The following is a 5,965-nucleotide window of genomic DNA, read 5'->3' as shown; positions in this document are numbered from 1 at the left end:
AGGGGAGCCCTTCTACTTCAATTAACAATCAAGACAACCCTTCACTGACATGCCCACTGAAGAACTTGGTAAAGACAATTATTCATTTGGGACCCTTTTCAGTAGATTCTATGCTGTGTCACGTTGACAGTTAATGCTGACTAGAACAGATGCCTAAAGAATATACACAATGGCTCAGCAGTTAAGAGCACTCGCTGCTATTGCAGAGGACCAGGTTTAGTTCCCAGCACCCACATGGCAGCTAACAATCATCCATAACTCCTGTTCCAGGGGATCCAATACCCTCTTCTGGCCCCCAAAGGCATTGTATGCACAAAATACACTTACATAAATGAAGGCAAAGCATTCAATAAACATAAAAAAGAATTAAAATGTTTTAAAAAGAATAATATATGGAATAGATCAAATCACTGCTATAAATTAAAGCAAATACAGAAAACAAGGTCACTGTGGTAGCTTCAAAATTCTTTAACTCAAGACAAATGTGACTGAGGTCCAAGCCCTAGGTTTGTTTTGGAAATGTATCGCGTTTCAGCTCTACCTCAGTCTTCCACCATGCCACATCTCTCATGTTGAAGAAAAAATAATAATAGCTAAGTAATGGATGATTATCTTCAGTACAGGAACATTTGAGCATACATGTACATATCAACATATAAGAGCTGAAACCTGACATCTCAAAAGAGCATCTGCACATGGTAGACTTCTCTGTCCCAAAGAAATAGCATGCGTTATTGCTGGTTCTTCTCTTTAGTCAGGCTCATTAACCCTATATTTACTTAAAATATGAAGAGGTGCCTACTTTGAGGTAATACTTGATAATCTAACAAGTACTGCAAAAGATTTTCTAATATTAACAGGAGCCTGGAGACAATGTAGAAAGTGAATTCTATGACTGTTACGTGCCAAGGAATAGGTAATGTAAAATAAGGCACAAACCCATTGATACTGTGTCTGAGAATAGGTCAGTGAGAATTTGAGTGTGGCACTGGGTTGAGTAGTATTGACCGTTCCAGTTTCATTCTGTAGTTTTTGGTAAAACACTCCAACCAAAAGAAACTTTTGGGAGGAAAGGGTTTGTTTGGCTTACACTTCCATGTCAGTCTGCAGTGGTTTGGGTTTGAAGGAGAAGTATCTCACATACACTCAAGTATTTGAACACTTGGTCAGTTGGTAGTGCTGTTTGGAGAAGATGATGGAACCTTTAGGGAGCGTGGCCTAGCTGGAGGAAGCATATCACCAGGGACAGGCTTTGAGGGTTCATAGCTATGCCCCATTTCCAGCTTCAATCACTCTGCTTGCTGGGTAGGCTTGAGGATGTGAGCTCTCACCTTTCTGCTCCCCCAGCTACAGTCAGTTCTCCCTTGCTCTGATGGACTTTTATCCTTCTGGAACCAAAAGCCCAGGTAAATTCTTCCCTCTATAAATTGCCTTGGTCATGGTGTTTCACAGGAGCATCAGAAAAGTAAATAATGCAGGAGTCCATCACTGAAGAGAGGCCAGGCAGGAACTCAAGCATGAATTTGAAGGCAGATCTTCCTGCCGTCTCACACAGCATTACCTTCATGCTAGATAGCGTTAGCTGTCAACTTAACAAACTTGGGTAAACGGGACCTCAACTGGGGAATTTCCTTTATTGGACTGGTCTGTGGCCATGTCTGTGGGGCATTTTCTCGATTGTTGAATGATGTGGGGCACCAAGCCCACTATGGAAGGTTTGTCTCAGGGATTCCTCACAATGCCACATGTCCAGATATCTGTAGAAATGAATGGGTGGGCAGTCTTGTAAGGTATTTCTTTTTATATGTGGGGGGCTGGAGTAAGAGAATTAAGGTAATTTGATAACAAACTTATCTTTAATCGCCTGGGTGGAGACTTAACAGCAATTTACCAAGTTTCAGAACTAAGTTACGTTGCAGCTGTGAATTCTCTTTGCCAAGGATGGGAGCTCATGGCCCACTGAAGAAGATTCATGAATGTCACAAGAGAGACTGACTTTGTCCAGACTGTCACTGTCTTGCCCCAGAACTTAATGATCTCTCTGGCACCTTGTCATAACATAGCACAGCTGGTGCTGCTCATCTTCATCTCTCAAAGAATTTCCTGTAGTTCCAGGTACTGAATATGTTAATTCCCAAATTGATCTGGTTCAAAGAAGCAGCAAGCACACTTGACCCTTCATTAGACATTCATGTTAGAAGATGGGAACTCTGAAATAACATGTCAGTGAAGTTCCTGTAAATGCAGAAATATAAAATGTGCCTTTTAAAGAAAGACATATGTACTGTACCTTGTATTGCCTATTCCAGAGAGAGACAGGGCTTCACGGTTCTCTTTGTGTTTAGTGACTGTGTTGGAAAAAGAAGGCCCACCAACAAGGGAAGTGTCTTCATCTGTGAGGAACATTGCACTAGAACATGTGTTGGGCAGCAACTGAAAGACCACAGCACTGACCCTTAATGTTTTCTACAGATCATGGGCCTCAGCAAAAATAAAATTTGAATGGCGTATCCTGGTTGCTTTCTGGCCCTATTAGAACTTGAAATACATATGATAGGAGAGCAAGTGACTACAGGACTCAAATTTAGCATCATGAACTAGTATTACAGAGTTTATAAGATCTTATAATTCAATGTGCACAATAAGATTTCATGATTTGTGTGTGTGTGTGTGTGTGTGTGTGCGTGTGTGTGTATGTTGAACATATGCATAAGCAAGTCAGGGTGAATAAGTAGAATTGTCTTAGTTAGCTTCACTATTGCTATGACAAAATATTCTGACCAAAACTAACTTGAGGAGGAAAGGGTTTACTCAGCTTGCATCGCCTGGGTTCATCACTGATAGAGTACAAGGTAGGGACTCAGGGTAGGAACCCGGAGGCAGGAGCTGAAGCACAGGGCATGGAGGAACGCTGCTTACTGGCTTCATCCACTAGCCCATACTCTGTTTTTTTCACACAGTACAGGACAACCTGCTCAGGGGTGGTACAGTTCATAGTGGGCTGAGCCTTCCCACATCACCCAACAATCAAGAAACTGTCTCAGAGATATGGCCACTGGCCAGTCCGATGGAAGCGATTCCCCAGTTGAGGTTCCTTCAACCCAGGTGTGTCAAGTTGACAACTAAAGCTATCCAGCACAAGAATGGTCCTCTGGATGCTCTGAGGGTTGGTTGTGGCTAGCCTCTCATTTCTCAAAGTAGTGCTATTTTGGGTAGTTCTGGAATCTTTAGGAGGTGGGCCAATTGGAATAGGAAAGGAAGACTTTGTTAGGGGCTGCATCTAATTCAGGACTCTTTCTCTCTCACCTTCCCACCTCTGTGTGTGAGTTGTGTACCTGTGTTTATGTGTCTCCACCCCCACTGTCTCTTTTGCTTACTCCTCTCTGTCTCTGTCCCTCTGTTCCTCCCTCCTCTCACCCCATCTTCTTCTCTCCTCTCTCTGCCTCCTCTTTCCCTGCTTTCCCTCTCTCCATCTCTGCTCCTTCCTTCTCCCTCCTCTTTCTCCTCCCCTGCTCTCTCTCCCTCTTATTCCCCATTACCTTTCTGCCTTTCCTGCCCACCATAAGGTAAATCATTTTGTTCTAGCATCTTCTTCCTTCTGTGACACTCTCTCATCACACACTGCTCAGAAACAATGGAGCCAAGGAACCACAGGTTGAAAGCTCTGAAACTGTAAGCTTAATTAAATCCTTCCTCCCTTTTAGGCTGTTTGTCAAGTACCAAGGTACAGGCATCCCATGCTTCTCTCCTTGCTTCTGGGAGTCTCAACGATCTTTTACTTCTGTTATAACCAATGTGAGTCACAGAGGAATGTCACATAATGACAGTTGAATTAAGAATACTTTATTGCCTGTGGTCAGTGGTCATGCTCAAAAGAACTCTAGACCCCAAGGAGAGGCAGAGTAGGTTTTAGAGAGCCAAAAACCATTATTACATCATACGTGATGCAGGTCCAAAATAAACGTTTCAGTTTGGTACACATTTCTCAGTACCACAGAAACAATAGGCTTCCTGAAATGCAGGTGTGGCTGGGTAAGATGTTCTGTGAAGCAGGACATGGTTGGTGGGGGCAGGAAGATTGCTTGGGTAAAGCAAAAATGGATTCAGCTAGAACAAAACGGAGTCGCTTTGGACAGTTCACGTTCTTGACTAATAGATACATCACTCTGCTTTCTGCATCCATCATCCTGTCACTTCCTCCATCTCTGGAGGTCCATTTCTGTCTGATAAGGACACTGGTGTTAGATTTAGAGCCTACCCTAATTCAGTGTGAGCTCATCTTGACCTTTACCTAATGACTTTTGTCAAGATCCTATTGGAAAATAGGGCACATATAAATGCTCCAAACATATATAAATTCTGAGGATATCCTATTTAACTCATAACATCATCTAAATTCTTATGACAAATAGAGACCATCAGAAGAATCCATATTTTGCATGTGTGCCTGTGTGTGTGTGTGTGTGTGTGTATACAAAAGGAGGCCAGAAGTTGCTATTATGTGTTTTCCTCTATCACTCCTCACTTATTTTTTGAGATAGCATCTTTCATTGTACACAGAGAACAGTAATTAGCTTTGCTGACTGACCAGCCAATTCCAGTGGTCTACCTAACTCTGCTACCCCACATCCCTAACACTGGGATTACAGATGTGTACCAGCACACCCAGCACACCTGGCTTTTCTGTGAGTTCTGAGAATCCAAACTCAAGTCTTCATAATTGTGAGGCAGGGACTTTACCAAAGGAGGTATCTCCAGACCCCCAACTGCATGAACTCTTATTTGTCCTGTGACTTTGGATTCAGTGTGCCTAAAGGAAGAACACTACCCATAGGCAAAGATGATCTCAAATGATCAATGATCTCAAACTCACAACTGCTCTGTTTCTTTTAGGTTTTTCATTCTGCACTAATAGTTAGAGAAAAAAAAAATCACTGTTCTTGTGATTGAATTCAATTCCCAGGGGATCACTGAGTTGCAGAAATTTTGTGGATCCAGGGATTTCCTTTTTTAATATTTTATTATTTTATTTTACATGTATGAGTGTATTGCCCACATGCATATGTGTGCACCTATGTTGTGCATGACCACAGAGGTCAGAAGAGGGCGTCAAATTCCCTAAAACTGAAGCTATGGACAATGGTTAGCTGCCACATGGGTGCTGGGAATCAAACCTGGGTCCTCTGTAAAAACAGCCAGTGCTCTTAACTGATGAGCCATCTCTTCAGCCCCAATCCAGGGGTTTTATGGGTTACCTCTTATGTTCTCTAACTGTCCCATAGAGTAGTAAATAAAGACAAGATGACCCAAGGAGAAAGATCCTGTTGAAATGTTTTTAGTCAGATGTGTTGATAGAAAGCTCTGAACACTTCAATTTCATGGTAGACAAAAAGCAATTCTGATTTTCAATTTAGATAATCAAATACAGAAAAAGGAACTGTAGTGGTCATGTGTCATAGAGATTTTTTTTTCTTTTTCTTTACTGTCATATGAAGAATACTGGATATAACTAACATCTTAGATGTTTGAGAGTGTAACTAAGTTGGAATACCACACAGTGATGGGGCTTTGCCACAGTCTCTGTGTTCAGGTCAGAAGGTATCAACACCATGAGCAACAACCATGAGAGATGAAGAACTAAAAAGCCGAAAAGTCCGTGTTCTGGATGGGGAGAGGAGCCTCCTTGAAAACACCCTGTGATCCCAACCACAACAGAACTCTCAGTTCTTGTGCTCCTCCAGAAGAAGAATTCACACCAGGGCACTGGTAAAGTGAATAAGTAGTCAGGGCTTGTTTTTAGAAGACAAGTAAGCAAAAGCAAAGTACACCCTCCAGGGTGAAGAAATGACCAAGCGTAGAGGCAAGACCAGATCTGCACTTAGAAGTCTTCAGTCTTCATCTGGTGCTCTGGGGTGGGTCCTTTATAGAACACACAATTTATTAAAATATTTTATTTATTAATTTT

The sequence above is a fragment of the Nannospalax galili genome, unplaced genomic scaffold (assembly GCF_000622305.1).
Source record: "Nannospalax galili isolate Female #2095 unplaced genomic scaffold, S.galili_v1.0 scaffold779, whole genome shotgun sequence".
Classification (NCBI taxonomy): domain Eukaryota; kingdom Metazoa; phylum Chordata; class Mammalia; order Rodentia; family Spalacidae; genus Nannospalax; species Nannospalax galili.
The sequence above is the reverse complement of the archived record's forward strand: the minus strand, read 5'-3'. Positions refer to the sequence as shown.